At 48.5% G+C, this 17932-nt stretch overlaps 2 long non-coding RNA genes across 2 annotated transcripts; one reads left to right on the plus strand and one right to left on the minus strand.

Annotated features, from left to right (window-relative positions):
* The first annotated feature begins 1070 nt into the window (after positions 1–1070).
* Positions 1071–4439, plus strand: LOC116615556. The gene is made up of 2 exons (XR_004294997.2): positions 1071–2936; positions 3162–4439. It is a non-coding gene; the product is annotated as an uncharacterized LOC116615556 (long non-coding RNA).
* Positions 3001–3444, minus strand: LOC116615555. The gene is made up of 2 exons (XR_004294996.2): positions 3301–3444; positions 3001–3225 (listed from the first exon to the last, which is right to left on the minus strand). It is a non-coding gene; the product is annotated as an uncharacterized LOC116615555 (long non-coding RNA).
* Positions 4440–17932: the final 13493 nt, after the last annotated feature.

Here is a 17932-nt window from a genome sequence, read left to right on the forward strand (position 1 = left end):
CGACAAAATATTGGAGTGTTTTGTTGTTTTTCCTTTTTGTCTGCATAGATGAGTGTGAATAGGCAAACGCCCAAAAGTAGCGCCCTCATAATAGCTAGCAGCTTTTCAGAGCTGCTGTCGACTCAAATTCACAGCGAGCTCTGTGTAAAGGAATGAATATACAGTGCTATTGCAAAATCTTTAAGTCAATCAAACCACTTTGTTAGCCAATGGATTAACGCAGTAAATCAAGCGAAAGAGTGCTCAACATCTCAAGTGATTATTCTTTAAACTAACATTCCGTTGATATTGCTTTTGAGCTAACAGGAAAATATGTACTCACATTAAATGGGTTGAAGTCTGGTTCTAGTGTTATCTCGTAAAGTTTTAAACAGTCAAAAATAACTAAAATCAGCGTTCAGGTATCTTAGATTACATCTGATTTTCCAGATAAATAAAATGATGTTCGCAATTAATTAGCAATAGTTTTTGCTCCACATGCTCTGTGTTTTTATACCACACGACTGGCATGGGACACTCATCTTGAGTATTTACTGAAGTCAACAAAAGGCTTAAGATTTTTTGACGGTGTGGTGTCCATGTACTACATATGGATAGGATTTATTGCCCGATCATTCACCCCTTCTGTGTCCCCAGTCTTGCTAGTTTGCGTCCATAAGCGCGCATTGCCAATATTAATATTATTACATGAAATAAGGTATAAAGACGCACTGAAACAGTCTGGTCTCAACACTTTAAATAGCAGATGGGCGAATGGAATGCCGTCTGGGCCCGCCGTGATCACATCATGATCAGAAAAGATGTGACCCGGTGTTTACCGCTATTTTTGTCATTGAGGGAACAGAAATGCTGGTGGTGTTTCAACACCGTCTTAATTGAAGTTCAAATCTTTACGCCACAGGATTAAGCCATTACACTTCTACATCTTTACGCCACAGGATTAAGCCATTACACTTCTACATCTTTACGCCACATGATTTAGCCATTACACTTCTATATCTTTACGCCACAGGATTAAGCCATTACACTTCTACATCTTCACGCCACAGGATTAAGCCATTACACTTCTACATCTTTACGCCACAGGATTAAGCCATTACACTTCTACATCTTTACGCCACAGGATTAAGCCATTACACTTCTACATCTTTACGCCACAGGATTAAGCCATTACACTTCTACATCTTTACGCCACAGGATTAAGCCATTACACTTCTACATCTTTACGCCACAGGATTAAGCCATTACACTTCTACATCTTTACGCCACAGGATTAAGCCATTACACTTCTACATCTTTACGCCACAGGATTAAGCCATTACACTTCTACATCTTTAAATCACATGATTTAGCCATTACACGTCAATATCTTTAAATCACTCCACTAAAAGCCAATAAAATAGCGTAGGTATCCGAGCAAAAAGAGCTGCTCATGAATCTTAAGTGTTCATTGTTTAAATTGAAATCGTCCATTTAATTCGTTTTAGATTGACAAAATACTGTAATGTTTTGTTGTCTTTCCTTCTTTGGATTGGTCATGAGAAGGCAGAAGCTGAGTAATTCATAGTATGTCAGTTGGAAAGGGCAATACCACAGACTTTAAAAAAATGAAATCAAAAGAAACAGCTGGTAAAAGAGGCTAGGAAAGTAGTAAATCAAAGGCGAAAGAGCGCTTTACTGATCATTTATTGCCCCGGGGATCATTTATGGCTCTGAAGCTCAAACCAAAAGGTTTATGTCTAGAATGACGAAAGATTGGAATGTTTTTTTTATGAGTTTGTTTCCCATTTCATCACTCAACTCTCAAAAATTATGGACTCGGGACTAGCTGCTTTTGACTCAAAGATGCAGCGAGCACTACTTCTAGCAATGATGGAACAATTTATTTCCATGGGAAAAAGTAAACCAAGGGCAAAAGATCGATGTTTATTTATTGCTCTAAAAACATCTCAAACGGTTAATTGTTATTCCACAATGTTTTGTCATTCTAGACATAAACATTTCAATACACTCTCCATCTATCGTTTTTATAACACCTTACGTTTAGTTATATATAAGACCTACTTGTATTGTGATTTTTGTTTTGCCGAATATTTGCATATTACTGAGAGCAGATTTGAGCCAATATCTTTAAATCACGCCATTATGAGCCAACAACATAGCGCAGCTAACCAAGTGCACTCTTATAATTGTAAGTGGTCTCATTTATTTTAAATTCCGTTATGCGAGGGTTTGACCCAAACAGAAAAAGGTTTATATTTAGATTGACAAAATACTGGAATGTTTTTTTTTCTTTCTTTGAATTGTATTTTATAGTATTTCAGTTGAAATGGCCGATACCACAGACTTTCAAAAATTAAATCAAAAGTTAAAAGTTCCGTGATATCGCAGGTAACCCAGCGGTCTGTTATGTGCTAGCGTTTGACCCAAACTAAAAAGGGTTCATATTGTGATTGATAAAAATATTGGCTTTTAACGGCTTTTTAAAGTTTTAAAGTATCGTTGAGGCAAAAAAAAATAAAAATTCAAGCTAAATCATCAAACAGTAAGACGCTTTTCGTACTTGGTTAGAAAAAGTGTCTTGTGAATAGTAAAAGCCGCGAGTTTGGTCATCCTTGCATTTATTTTTGGGTGGAGAAGGTACTTATCTTTCACTTTACGGAGGGAGCTAAGTCGAAGCAGGGCGCTTAAACGAACTTACAGTGATTCAATCTAGCAAGAAGAGCGCCTGTTCGCATACTAACTTTGTTTTTTAAGGAGTTCTTCAAGGTGCATAACTAAACTTTATTTGGATAGTCTTGACTAACAAGAAGCTCACGAGACCGATTTTTACTGCGAGAAGAACGTTCAAATCAAGTTTACAGTCAACTCCACAACATGATTGTAACTGAATCATCATCCACTTATAAAGGAAAAAAGTCTGTACATGACCTAAGGTAAGCAACTAAACACATCAGACGAACACACGAACGACAAAAATGAAATAAAAAACACAGTGGATTAGCAAGTGACTTAATTTTTATTCAACCCTTTCGACACGTTACCTCGACTTTTCATAAGTTAGGACACTAAGACACATATTTTTTTTGTTACAAGCCTGCGATTGTTTGACGTTTGCCATCGAAAACTTGTTTTTAGTGGTGCTTCATTTCCTTTGGCAGCCGCTTGACCTAACCGAACTTTATTCCTTGCGCAAGCGGAAGATCCTCGCTATAGTTGATTGTGCTGCAGGGAAAGATTGATACAAAGTTACCTCCCCACACACACAAGAAAATGATAACGCATGGAGTAGTCACGTACCATGTGTATGTCCGGTGTGCTTCTCGCCGCCTATGCGAAATAGCATAAGGTTGGATAAAGGGTTTGTACACACCGGCTAAAAAAGTCTGCAAATCATTCTTCAAATGACAAAATATTGTAATTGATATGTTAGTCCTATAAAATGCCAGATTATTAGACGTGTACAAACAATAAATATTATTTTGAAAATCGCGATATAACCATGTTGTACTTCATTTACCAAACTCAACAGTAAAAATATTGTAATAGTTTCCCCAAATCCCCAAATATTGTAATAGTTCCCCCAAATCCCCAAATATTGTAATAGTTTCCCCAAATCCCCAAATATTGTAATAGTTTCCCCAAATCCCCAAATATTGTAATAGTTACCCCAAATAACCAAATATTATAATAGTTTCCCCATATCCCCAAATATTGTAATAGTTTTCCCAAATCCCCAAATATTATAATAGTTTCCCCAAATCCCCGGTGTTCCCAGAAGGCATTTCGGGTGATAGACATATTTTTGGATATCGTAGTCAAAAACGTGTTTGTTGTGCGACGTTGGTATAACGTAGTGCTTGCAACGTGGGAAGTAGAGTGGAACTGCGATTTTATTCAGTAAGTAGAGCAATGATTCTATTTGATTTTATTCCTTTTTTCAAAAAAGTGTTGTCTACTGGTGCTAGAAAAAACTATTTTTTTAATTTTATGGATAAATGGGATAATTTCTACTGAGATAACTTGATTTATTTGAAAGTTCTCTTCGAAGAACAGTGTCAATGAAGTCCCAAAGCGGACAGTTAATTGTAAACTGTGAACCTAACCTAAACTTGTGAACCTAACCTCTGTTATGCTAAGTTCAAACGTCGTATTATCCATGAGCCATATTCAATGCAAATGCGTGCAAATGAAGATGAAACAATCAATTCATTTGCACGCATTTGCATTGAATACGGCTCATTTATACAACGACGTTTGAACTAGGCCTAAGCAAGAAAATGTCATTTAGTAATACTGATATTCATTGACAAAATAGGTGATAAATGTACACATTGTTAAAACTATTGTTTCATTTTTATAGTATTATAACAATTACCTCATACTTGTAAAAGTTAACAGTTTATATTGAAGTTTATTAAAAGTTGAGTTTGCAATAATTCTTTGTATTTAATATATATCATCCCCACCCCATCATTCAAACGTACAACAAGTGCCTTTATTCTGACTCCTCCATAGTCTCTTGCAGCGAGCACTTCACTTTCTGTGAGAAACTTCTAGTTATTATCTTAGTAGCTTTGCTACATGGTGCATGTCATTGCTAACCCCATCCAATGGAAAAGCTTCCCCGTGTCCGCCCTGTTCTTATCTCTCGTCATTGCTTACCTCGTCCACTGGAATAGCTTCCCTATGTCCGCCCTGCTCTGATCTCTTGCCATTGCTTACCCCATCCACTGGAATAGCTTCCCCATGTCCGCCCTGTTCTTATCTCTTGCCATTGCTTACCCTATCCACTGGATTAGCTTCCCCATGTCCGCCCTGTTCTTATCTCTTGCCATTGCTTACCTCATCCACTGGAATAGCTTCCACATGTCCGCCCTGTTCTTATCTCTTGCCATTGCTTACCCTATCCACTGGATTAGCTTCCCCATGTCCGCCCTGTTCTTATCTCTTGCCATTGCTTACCCCATCTACTGGAATAGCTTCCCTATGTCCGCCCTGTTCTTATCTCTTGCCATTGCTTACCCCATCCACTGGAATAGTTTCCCCGTGTCCGCCCTGTTCTTATCTCTTGCCATTGCTTACCCCATCCACTGGAAGAGCTTCCCCATGTCCGCCCTGTTTTTATCTTTTGCCGTTGATTACCCCATTTACTGGAATTGCTTCCCCATGTCCTCCCTGTTCTTTTCTCTTGCCATTGCTTACCCCATCCACTCGAAAAGCTTCTCCATGTCCGCCCTGTTCTTATCTCTTGCCATTGCTTACCCAATCCACTGTTTCCCATGTCCGCCCTGTTCTTATCTCTTGACATTGCTTACCCAATCCACTGTTTCCCATGTCCGCCCTGTTCTGATCTCTTGCCATTGCTTAACCCTTCCACTGGAATAGCTTCCCCATGTCCGCCCTGTTCTTATCTCTTGCCATTGCTTACCCAATCCACTGTTTCCCATGTCCGCCATGTTCTGATCTCTTGCCATTGCTTAGCCAATCCACTGGAATAGCTTCCCCATGTCTGCCCTGTTCTGATCTCTGTGCGTTGCTTACCCCATTCACTGGATTAGCTTCCCCATGTCCGCCCTGTTCTTATCTCTTGCCATTGCTTACCCCATCCACTGGATTAGCTTCCCCATGTCCGTCCTGTTCTTATCTCTTGCCATTGCTTACCCAATCCATCGGAATAGCTTCCCCATGTCCGCCCTGTTCGTATCTCTTGCCATTGCTTACCCCATCCACTGGAAGAGCTTCCCCGTGTCCGCACTGTTCTGATCTTTGTGCGTTACTTACCCCATCCACTGGAATAGCTTCCCCATGTCCGCACTGTTCTGATCTTTGTGCGTTGCTTACCCCGTCCACTGGAATAGCTTCCCTATGTCCGCCCTGTTCTTATCTCTTGCCATTGCTTACCCCATCCACTGGAAGAGCTTCCCCATGTCCGCCCTGTTCTTATCTCTTGCCGTTGCTTACCCCATTCACTGGAATTGCTTCCCCATGTCCTCCCTGTTCTTTTCTCTTGCCATTGCTTACCCCATCCACTGGAAGAGGTTCTCCATGTCCGCCCTGTTCTTATCTCTTGCCATTGCTTACCCCATCCATTGGAAGAGATTCCCCATGTCCGCCCTGTTCTTATCTCTTGCCGTTGCTTACCCCATTCACTGGAATTGCTTCCCCATGTCCTCCCTGTTCTTTTCTCTTGCCATTGCTTACCCCATCCACTGGAAGAGGTTCTCCATGTCCGCCCTGTTCTTATCTCTTGCCATTGCTTACCCCATCTACTGGAATAGCTTCCCCGTGTCCGCCCTGTTCTTATCTCTTGCCATTGCTTACCCAATCTACTGTATCCCATGTCCGCCCTGTTCTGATCTCTTGCCATTGCTTAACCCTTCCACTGGAATAGCTTCCCCATGTCCGCCCTGTTCTTATCTCTCGTCATTGCTTACCCAATCCACTAGAATAGCTTCCCCATGTCCGCCATGTTCTGATCTCTTGCCATTGCTTACCCAATCCACTGGAATAGCTTCCCCATGTCCGCCCTGTTCTGATCTCTGTGCGTTGCTTACCCCATTTACTGGATTAGCTTCCCCATGTCCGCCCTGTTCTTATCTCTCGTCATTGCTTACCCCATCCACTGGATTAGCTTCCCCATGTCCGCCCTGTTCTTATCTCTCGTCATTGCTTACCCAATCCACTGGAATAGCTTCACCATGTCCGCCCTGTTCGTATCTCTTGCCATTGCTTACCCCATTCACTGGAATAGCTTCCCCATGTCCTCCCTGTCCTTATCTCTTGCCATTGCTTACCCAATCCACCGGAATAGCTTCCCCATGTCGGCCCTGTTCTTCTCTCTTGCCATTGCTTACCCAATCCACCGGAATAGCTTCCCCATGTCCGCCCTGTTCTTTTCTCTTGCCATTGCTTACCCAATCCACTGGAATAGCTTCCCCATGTCCGCCCTGTTCTTTTCTCTTGCCATTGCTTACCCAATCCACCGGAATAGCTTCCCCATGTCCGCCCTGTTTTTATCTTTGTGCGTTGCTTACCCCGTCCACTGGAATAGCTTCCCCATGTCCGCCCTGTTCTTATCTCTTGCCATTGCTTACCCCATCCACTGGATTAGCTTCCCCATGTCCGCCCTGTTCTTCTCTCTTGCCATTGCTTACCCAATCCACCGGAATAGCTTCCCCATGTCCGCCCTGTTCGTATCTCTTGCCATTGCTTACCCTATCCACTGGAATAGCTTCCCCGTGTCCGCTCTGTTCTGATCACTTGCCATTGCTTACCCTATCCACTTGAATAGCTTCCCCATGTCCTTTGTAAACAAACTGCTGGACAGACCTTGCTTGACTTCATTGTTGAAACTGACTGCTTCCTCAAAGTTCTGTTGATAAAATTAAATATTTTTAACTTCGTATATACTGAGCGCTCTTACTCTTAAAATCCTAAAACACAATTAAGAATTGCCCATCTCCAAGCAGTGGAAAGACATTTTTAATAAGCTCACATACGTTCAACGAGTCAAATTCAGGGCTGAGAAACAGAAAGATACTATCCATGTCTCCAGGAATCAAAGCCGTTCTAACAGAGAGGCCCCTTTACCGAAGCGCTATCATGCTCTATCATATTAGTGATGCCGATTCCGTATAATAAATACCCTTCCCAGTGTAGAGAGTCACCCTCTAAAATAAGCCCTCCCTCTACTCCCCTCCCTCTAATCTTTCAAGCTTCCAATCCACCCGAGCTAAAGTTCCGGGGTTCAAAAGAACTCAAATGGTGTACTCAGAATAAAGAACACTGACATCACTTTGCAAGCTAGGACAAGGTAAAGGGTAAACAGTCTGTTTTTAAAATAAGAACAAAAAAAGAACTCAGACACAGCAAAGTTAATGTGTTAAAACTGATTCTGCCTTACCATGCATTTAATATAAAATATAAAAATATAAATAATATAATATATAATAACATATAAAATGGGTACAAATGATTCGGTGTGAACAATTTCAGCATCGTGCTTCAGGCCTGTCACAATGGTTGGCTCAACATAATATCCAGGCCCACAATAATTGACAAATAAATCCAAGTCACAATGGTTGGCTTAACATAATATCCAGGTCTATCAACCACTTCAAATAAACACCAAGTGTAAGACCATACAATAGCAATAACAAGAGCAACGTTTCAGACATTGCAATTCTGCTGTGCTGAATCTAAAAAAAATTCTGCACTTAAACATCATAATAAGGTCAGCATGCCAGATATAAGGCTTGTGCGGCGCTGAGCACAACTGTGCCACTGTACTGCATGGTAAGAGCATGTCTTGTTGTTCCAAGTCAGATGCTATGTTGATTTTGATTCGTGAGACAGAAACTCTAAATCAAATCAACCTTGACTGCATGAGTTTGAGGTTGAAACAAATAAGGCAACATTACGCTCAGCAGGAGTGCAACGTTTAAATTAAGAGTAGTAGGGTAGGTATGGAATTAGCAGTATTTTTTAGGGTAATACTAATTTTGAGGGGGGAATACATTATTTTACGTTCAGTTCCGTAGGCCAATCATAGACGGTTATTCTATTCCGACGGCCGTCACATCTATTCTATTCCGACGGCTGTTCAGTTCCGACGGCCGTCTCATCTATTCTATTCCGACGGCTATTCAGTTCCGACGGCCGTCGCATCTATTCTATTCTGACGGCCGTCGAGGGACGGCTATTCAGTTCCGTAGGCCAATGCAGCCGGTGAACGTTAAACATAACCTGCCTATATTAAGTCACAGTTGGACTCAAAGAAAATAGCCGTGAAAAAAAGTCTCTGATTGAATGTTAGGGAAAGCGATGCGACGAAGTGGAGGAAGTAGAGAAAAAGAAGATGCTGAATATATTGACGAAAAAACGCTTGTTTTTTATTTTATAAAGATGTGTTATTTATTGTCCTAATAAATTATAAGATTAGCCCGTCTTTTTATTTAAGCTCTTGTCATCTCAGTATTTGATCTTGTTATGCTAGTACATGGTGCTCGATCGTGGGTCACGCAAAGAGCGTAAAAAATCGTACGGTCGCAACTGAATAGCTGTTGGAATAGAAAACCGAATTTAATAAATAATTACCATTTTGAATTTTAATACGCATAAAAAATGTTTCTTTAGTGCATATACTGACAAACGATGAAAATATTTTACTACTTTTGTAATTCTACAAAGAAAGTAAACAGTTTGGTTAAACTCTTTTGGGGGGGACTGGGGGGTTTCAGCGAAACTAGTGGGAGGTGCGGATCGCCCCTTCGGGCCTCCCAGCCCGCTTTCAGTGAAGCGGGTGGGAGGCGCGAATCGCCCCTCCGGGCCTCCCAGCCCCACCCGGGCTGGGGACTTTCGGTGAAGCGTAGATTAATTATTAATCTACGTCGGGACCACTTCGCGTAGATGGGTAAATCACTCCGCGTAGATGGGTAATTAGCAATCGTGTCGGGGACGTGTGCTAGGGCCGTGAAAACGAGGAGGGCCGCCAACCTAAGGGGCGCGGAATAACGGCCGTAAATTCAAAGCCGCTGGCGTGACGTTTAAACTTGAGTTTTACTCGAACACCTCGCTCCCGAACTCCTCGCGAATTTCTCGCAGCCTCTTTTTCATCTTTTCGCGTGTCTCCAGGGAGGGCCCTTTCCTGCTTTTTTTCTCACGCGGTGCGAGGCCGTGTCGATCTCTGATAGCGGCCTTGAGCGCGTAGTATCTCTCTTGTTCCTGAAGTATTAGCCGAAACTCTTCGTCTGAGATATGCCCGTCCTGCAGAGCCTTAGAGATCAGCTCGCTGATGGAGTTTTTCTTACTCTCCGCTAAAACCATCGTGTCTTTGTGTTTAGCCACCTTGCTCGTAAGACCCCTAGAGACCACCCCCGCGCCCGCGCCCGCGCCCGCGCCCGCGCCCGCGCCCGCGCCCGCGCCCACGACACCGACACCGACCAGCCCAGCGACCCCTGCCAGCGGACCGCCGATCAGAACCCCTATCCCACTCAAGGAGACCCCACCCCGGCGCTGGAAAGCGCCCCTGCAGCGATGCCGGATGCCACAGACACAGCATGGGTAACGGCAAAGGCGCGCTTATACTTCTTCCGCACCTGTCGATGATGCGTTATCTCGTTGTCTATAACCGCCTGAGTGTCACATATTTTCTGGAGTCGGAAGCTTTGCACGTCGACGCCGATGTTTGCCGGAGCGGTAGGCGTCATTTGCGTTTGCGGGCCTAGGTTAGCTCTAATACAAGGAGACGAACAGGCTTGCCCTTAAAGTCTACCCTTCTACCGCGGTCATCCCTGATCCATATTTGGATACTCGAGACAAACTCAGAGGAAGATGTTGCGGCGCAAACGGGGATGTCGGGTCCATAGACGACTTTCTCGTGCGGCCTCCCGCGGGTTTCTAGGCAAGCGAGAACGTTTGAAGGCTCGCCTAAGGCGAGGCATTGCATGCGGTCTACGATATCGCAGAAGATGTAGAGGGCCTCTATTTTCGGCAAAGCCACCTTAAGTGGGCCCCTCCAAGGGCAGTGCGAGGCCCCGCCCACCCAACTGATCGTCTTTAGCCTCTGGGCCAAATAGTGCGCAAAGCTCGGCATTCAGGAACGCAACGCAATTGGACATGAGCGCGATCTTTCCGGTTAGGGGATCCAGCTTCGCGGTCAGAATCTTGCTTTCAGCGCGGTTGATCGTTTCCACGATGGACTCGGCCGTGTGGTGCCGGGACAGGAGGGAGGCTATAGTCGTTATCTGATGCTCCCGCTCGAGGTTATACCAGCTGTTAAACAGCGAGCACTGCCGGAGCGCCACGAAGCGTGGGCGCCTTATCGGCTGCTCGAAGATGAGCGTCAGTTCGCCTTCGGTGAACACAGCATGTAGGACCACCATTGTGTTGAACATAGCCCGCCTTCGTGTTTAATAGGGCTGAGCATGGATTGGGAAGCCTGGCGGATGCTGAACGAGAAGGCGATTCCCCGAAGGGAGGAGGAGGAGACGAAGAAGGCGGCAGTTGCGGCGGGAGCCTCTATAGCCGAACATATCAAACATGCTATAGCCGAACAATTCAAACGCGCAAAAAACCGATTTCCCTAGGTCTCTGACTCTCGCGCAGAAGCTGCTCTACGCCGTGCCCGCGACCCCCGTGGAGAGCACGGCCTCAAACATCACCCCACTACTCACGCAGCTAGAGATACACGTGGCTGAGGACAAATCATTCACGACTAGGGTCCGAGACATATTCAAAGAGACAGTAGTCACGCACAAGTCCGCTTCAAGGAGTCTCGCCGGTGGCTATCGGAGCCTTCCTATGGGTACTGGCCACAGCAACTCAACTTTGCGGTCTGGTGCGCAACCGCCGGATGCGGGGTATCCCTAACCGACCCCGCTTTCGCTACGCTCCCCTCTGTCATCAGGGGATTTCTAAGGTTTCACGTCTACTTTACCACCCGGAGTTTGCGATGCTGCCTACTAGCCCAGGGAGAAGCTAGCCTAGCTTTTTCCCGATGGCCTTAAGCCCGATACCGACCCCTCTGGCCACGGAGGAGAGCGACCTGCCGAGCGACTTCACAATGGCCGCGATCGTCGTCGCCACGGCCAACCCGATAGCGGTGGCGGTAAAGCCGTGCTTTTTGAAGATGGCTTTGGTGCGCTCTCTTAGCGGCTTTTGGTTCCCGGGCTCTCGGTTTTCGCGTTCTAGTTCGTCGATCTCGGATAGCCTTTCCTCGTTGCGCTCACGGGCCTCTTGGCGGCGACTCTCTGACGTGTTAGGGTCGTCGATGGTCTCCCTGTCTGTGGCTACCACCCATTGCAGCTCTTGGACTCGTTCTGTGTTCTCCTGGATGACCGCGTCTACCTCTGCCACGGACCCCATCGCCAGCTTAAAGCCCTTCAGCCTTGCAACGTCCTGTCGAACGCTCCCTTCCTCATTGTACAGCTGTCTTGGTTTAGACCAACCTCCTTTGCCTAGGTTGCGAAGCTGTATTAGCGTCTTTCCCCTCTGGTCTGACTGGAACCGTATCAGATTCTCGTTAAGGTCTGGGTATTTCTCCCTGAGGGACTGGAGACCGAGTCTTGTCGCTGCACCCTCTGTGATGAACGAGGTTTCGGCGGTCGTTTGCATTGCGCTTCGCGTAGCCATTCTATGCGCAGCATGCATACGCGATGACGTACTCGTCATTGGGATCGACTCCCCACCGTCGGGGTCAAACGGGATAAGGGTCGTCGTCTCGTCGTCCCCCGCTCCGCGATCGGCGGACGCACCCGGCAAGGTATCGTCAATGTCGACGTCAACATCACCCATGATGCGTGCGCATAACTCGTGCTATGCTATATTATTACATGTCTAACAGCCCGCACCATAGCCACGCGGCTTCGTACTTTTGTATATATATATATATATATATATATATATATATATATACGATACGTAATACGTGATGTCAGTCAGCGATAAACTTGACCCCCAACGAACACCCAAAACTCCTCTAGGGTTGAAAGCCGAGAGAACTGTTCACCGGGGTCACTCTCAACCCGTCGACGGCCTCCCCAGGCGAGACGCTATATGTGGCGGTCCCAAAGCTATCGGAAAGCGTCACGCTCGTGCCTGGCTCCTTGAGGGTCGGTCTCGATCTCTCCATCTCAGGCCCTGCAAATAATACCGTCGTGAACAACGTCGGCCGAAATCTCGTGAGCCTCCTGAAAATCACGTTTCCAGGAGAAACGCTAGTTGAACGGTAAGCGCAGTAAACCACCGCCCTAGAGCATAACGTGTGTGTGCACACATATACACGTGTTGCACCTTAGCCACGGCAGAAGTGCATGATGAGCGACGGGAGCGCCGTCGAGTCGTTGGGCTGCTCGGCGCAGCCTGCCGGAACGGCAACCGGAGGTGAGCAAACTGAGATAGCAGACGCGAGGGAGAAACTCGCGATTCTCGTAGCCTCGGGGAAGTAGAGAGAAATGGTAGGCAAGGCCCTGACTCACGACGACGTCAAACGCGATACGAGACCGCTCTAGCCAGCCGGACTACAGACGCCCTGGCAGACAGCTTTCTGAAGCTTACGGCCAAGCTAGTAGGCATGGCGCTGCCGATAGACAGTGTGGTCGATCTTCACAATGACCTAGTGTCCGACTACATCATCAACAACGAGCTCCGCACATTGTGCGGAAGCCTGTCTCTACGCTGCGGTCGTTTGATGGCTTTAGCCGTCGGGGCGTTACACTTAGCACGTCATGTGAACACCGCCGGAACGGCAAGCGCTGACACGCGGTGTCAACACGAGGTAGCAATCGCGGACTCACCAGTGGTTTGCCTGCCGGGGCGGCAAACGCACAGTGGCGAGTCTGCCATCCCAGAGCAGACGTTCATTTGAAAGCTTGCCACCTCTTCAGCAACCAAGTAGTTGACACCGCGTGTCAACACAAATGGAAGAACCTCAAGGAAGTACTAGTGCCCAGCCTGCCGGAACGGCAAATGGGTCAGCGGAACCTGACAAACAAGCTCCTCATGAATCTGCACGTACGTCTTCGGCGTTGGCGAAGAGAATCACGAGCCCCGAACCACCCGCGACCCGGCCTAAACACCCTGGGCGAGTCGAAGCTGGAAGGCGCTTGGCAGAGTGAAACAGACTTAACAGAGCGAAGAAAGAGACACTTCGTGTCGTGCAACACGTTGGGTCGCCGGTCGCTAGCGAGCCGCAGGGATGCGGGGGCTTGCGCGCCGAAGGCATACACACACCAGTCCCGGAAAGGAACTCTGCCTGGTCGGCTAGCTCGGTTATCAGGGTTGCTGGTCTTCTAGTGTCATTGATCGGCCTCTACATACGTAGGCGGGAGCTAGCTGCCGCGTTCACTCGTACACCAGCTGTTAACCAGCGAGCTACCGACGACGTGACTCCGCCCGCAAGGCCGCCGCTGGCGGCTGCACAGCAGACCAAGGATCTGCCGTTCCGGCGACAGCGCTTTGCGCTCCCAGACAGTGCAAATCTCGGCTGTTATCCATGGAGTAAGCAGACATTTAGATACGAGGGCCCCACCCATATCCGCACGTCCGTGCACCGCAATGTCGACGACGCAGCAGAGCAAGATTACAAAGACCATCACCGACGCCGCAGCCATAACCGGCCTCGTCGCCGGTATCGGCTGGGTTGGGCGCAAGGTCTTGCGCGAGGACTTCACCAAAGACCCCTCCGCGAACGCCATGAACTACGCAAAAATGACTGCCGCCGTTGCAGGTGCTGTCGCTTTGAAGGGTTACCTCGAGGACCAGAAGATCCTGCCCATGTAGTAGTGTACTGTGGCACATGTAGGCCATGTATTAGACTCGTGCGTGCTTTGCACGATTCATGCGCATGCGCATACGTTCACACAGTACGTGAAACGTACACACACTACTCGATGGCCTCTATCGCTATTTGCGGCGCCGTCCTAAACGCGACAGCATTCGTTGGTGGCAACTACCTAGCAAAGTTCCTGTCGAACGACGAGAGCCCTGCCTTAGCTGAGAAGGAGAGGCACGACAAGGCCCTAGAGAAACACCAACAAGACTATGGACGCTACCAACAGCGGCGACAAAAAATCCTCGATTGGCAAGCTCAAAGTCGCGAGAGAGGGTCCCTCGCAAAGCAAAACTTCACCGACACTGATTACGCGCTCAAACTCTACAACCAGACCCGGCCAAAACAATCCCTGGAGTCGATGCGGACTCCTGAGCTGTCCGACTACTACATCCCCAGCAAAACGCAGAAAAACGCCGAGTTGGCGTACATTGGCGCCGGCGCTCTCGTCATCGGCTACGCAGCCAGCCGCTTGCTGTGATGTAGCTGCCGTTCCGGCGCTGCATCTAGGCGGCCTTTTTCCATGCTGCGCGCACGCGTATACGTATACGTATACGTATACGTATACGTATATGATGATTGCAGACCGGCCTCAGAAAGACTGTTGCAATGTATTGCGATACACACGTAATGGCGGCGAAGCACTGCGATCGATGCGTTCCTTCGTCCTACATACTACACCAGAGGTGGTTTCCAGGGAGTGACCGCTCTGCATGCCAAACTTCCCAAGGGCTCAGCCTCCATAGATCGAGTGCGCAGGTGGGTAAGCTCGCAGCCCGTCGGGGGCTACACACAGACACCCCCTCTTCCGACTACCTACGCCCACTTCTCGGAGCAGATACCAAACCGTATCCACCAGTCGAACCTGCTATTCTTGCCAACCGACCGCGGGTACAAGTATGCCCTGACTGTCGTTGACGTTGGTTCACGATATAAAGCCGCCCGCCCACTGAGGGCTAAGAGCACGGCCGTCGTCTCCCGCGAACTCGCTGACGTCTATGCAGAGGGACCTCTCACATGGCTTAAAGTCCTCATGGTTGATGACGGCACGGAGTTCAAGGGTGGTACTACAAAGCTCCTAACAGACCACGGGGTGGAGGTCCGACGGGCTGAGCCAGGGCACCACAGGAGCCAAGCTTTCGCCGAGTCTTTCCATCGCTGGCTGGCACAGCGCCTATTTCGTGCGCAGTACTCGAAGGAGCTTGCATCCGGCAAGACAAACAGCCAGTGTTGTATTACACGGCGTACTCTAAGCACGGCTTCACGCGTTCGCAGTTGCGTAGCGTGACAAAACAGATAAAAAAAATCTGCTGATCGCGCTAGCGTCACCCTAGCGTGACGCTAGCGTGATCAGCGCTTGTGCCTTCTATTGCAGCTAAGGTAAGTGAGTCTGACATTCCACTTGTAGTGACCCTGACTGTCGTCTAGCCTGTCGATACTGAAGCATTGGGGATGGCTCTTGGTGTATCCCTGAAACAGAAGCTGAGTGCCACAGACCGTGCACTTCTTTTCCGCGTCAGCAATCATGCCGGGTACGTGGTCTACCGTTAGAACGTAGTGCGATCCCGTGTACTTTGTGCGACCCTTTTGCCTGTCGTCTATAGCGTATCGCTTGATTCGCGCTATAATGAGCTCTTCACTGGGCGTAGCCTGCAGTCCTGTGGGAACCAAGGCACCAGGGGCGTTATCGGGGGGAATTACGCGGACTATCTGGTAGGCGTGCCGCACGCGGGAGATGCCGGTGTATACAGCATTCGTGATTCAGCCCTCTAAGCTGTGGTCTATGATAAACAGACGTCTTGGAGTCTGGATAGTCTTGCCCTGCACCCGGTGAACGGTTCCCAAGCCCGCGTATTTCCACTCGAGGGGAAGCCCGTTAAGGACCGCGTCGAGAGGAACCTCGACTACCGTGCCTTTGTATGCGTCGACTTTCTCACCCCTTTTGCCTGGCACGGGCACTGGCCGCACTTGCTTGCGATAACGATGCGCGACGCTAGGATCGGGCTCAAAGATGGTTGCTGGCAATCGGGAATTTTTCCTATGGTGCTCTGTCAATCGCTGCTGAACAAGAGCCCCTATCTTGTTGGTCGGGCACACCCACATATCGTTTGGGTGGGCCTGCTCGATCGCCGCGTCGAACGCTACCCCATCCCACTTCTCTCGAAACACCTCAAGCTGTTGGGAATCTGACCGACACCAAATCCGGTCCTTTATGTCATGGAGCCTGGAGGAGGGCAGGCTCCATGACTCCATCTTCACACGGGCAGCGGTAGTCGGACTCGAACCAGCGGATGTTCCCTTGTGCCCACTCCTCGAGCATATCGTGAGGCCCCTCTTTATCTTCCCAGGGCGGGACCTGCCCATAGTCGCCACAACACACTACCTGACACGGCCGCGTGGCTAGGATGGCGAGTAGCACTTTAGTCTGCACTGCACTTCTGCGAGATGGTCGAGTTTGTGCCCCAGCTCGGAAGGTCTCCATTCCTCCACCGGCTTCTCCGCTGGTAGTGGTGGTACGTTTGAGCCTTCACCGCGAGGCGCGGGTTATTGCGATGGTCGTGGGCGAGGTAGTTCTCGGGAATGAGCACCACAACGTTGCGGCCGCGGAACATGCTCACCGCCCACTCGGTCTTCCCCGATCCTCCTTAACCGGCTAGATACATCTTTGCAGAGGTTGCGGCCACTAGATCGCACGGCAGATTCGGCGCAGTGCTTGGCTCTTTGGCCAAGCTCCCCGACTTCTTCGGATCCCAAGCGAGCGTCGGACACCGTCTTTGTATTGGATCAGATGAGCCCCGTCGGCATGCTCGAAGTTAAGTAAGTGGTCGGTTCCGGCAAGGAGGTTTGACAGATACACGGCTTCTTCACGGTCACGAACTACGATCGAGGACTCGTCGCCATGGCGAGCGCACTTGCCTACGAAACGGACAGCGAGATCTCGACCCTCAGGATACTGCGGGTCTTCGCTACTCGCGCTAGAGTGATGAACCTGACGGAGTCAGTCCGACACTATACAATACCTTCCTCGCCGTGGCCATGACGAGGTCAATCGAGTCTAACAGGTCCTTGAGCTCTGGCGTGGTGATCCAGCCCTCGTTTTGCTCCAAGTGCTGCCCTACCCTCCCGGAAGTGTAGGGGTGGCAGGACTCAGAGAACTCCAACTCGGTCAACTGAATGACCCCGGTTAGTTGAAGAACCTCGCTCAATGGCCGTCCCACAACATCCGCGATACGATACACGTTCGTAGGGAAGTCGTACCACATCAATGGCGTCCGAGGCGCCGCCGAAGACACTGTCCTCGCATCCTAGGTACGCCGCACGCATGCCGATGTGCGCATGAGGCTGCGCCCCTAAGTTTTCCTTGCTATTCCACACTTTGGACTCAACCTGCGCCGCTTGCCAGACGTCCCTGTATTTAAGAGGCGTTGGCCTGATGTTCTCTCTTTGGATCCACTTTCTGAAACGATACCCTATTGCGCCGCCCATCGAGTGCGTAGCTTCGGTGTACTCTTGGTAGGCTGGGTGATCATCAGGGAGCCATTGAGGACCATGCCCCGTCTCATCCGTAAACGCCCTGTCGATCGCGACGCTATCTCTCTC

The sequence above is a fragment of the Nematostella vectensis genome, chromosome 2 (genome assembly GCF_932526225.1).
Source record: "Nematostella vectensis chromosome 2, jaNemVect1.1, whole genome shotgun sequence".
In the NCBI taxonomy this organism is placed as follows: Eukaryota; Metazoa; Cnidaria; class Anthozoa; order Actiniaria; family Edwardsiidae; genus Nematostella; species Nematostella vectensis.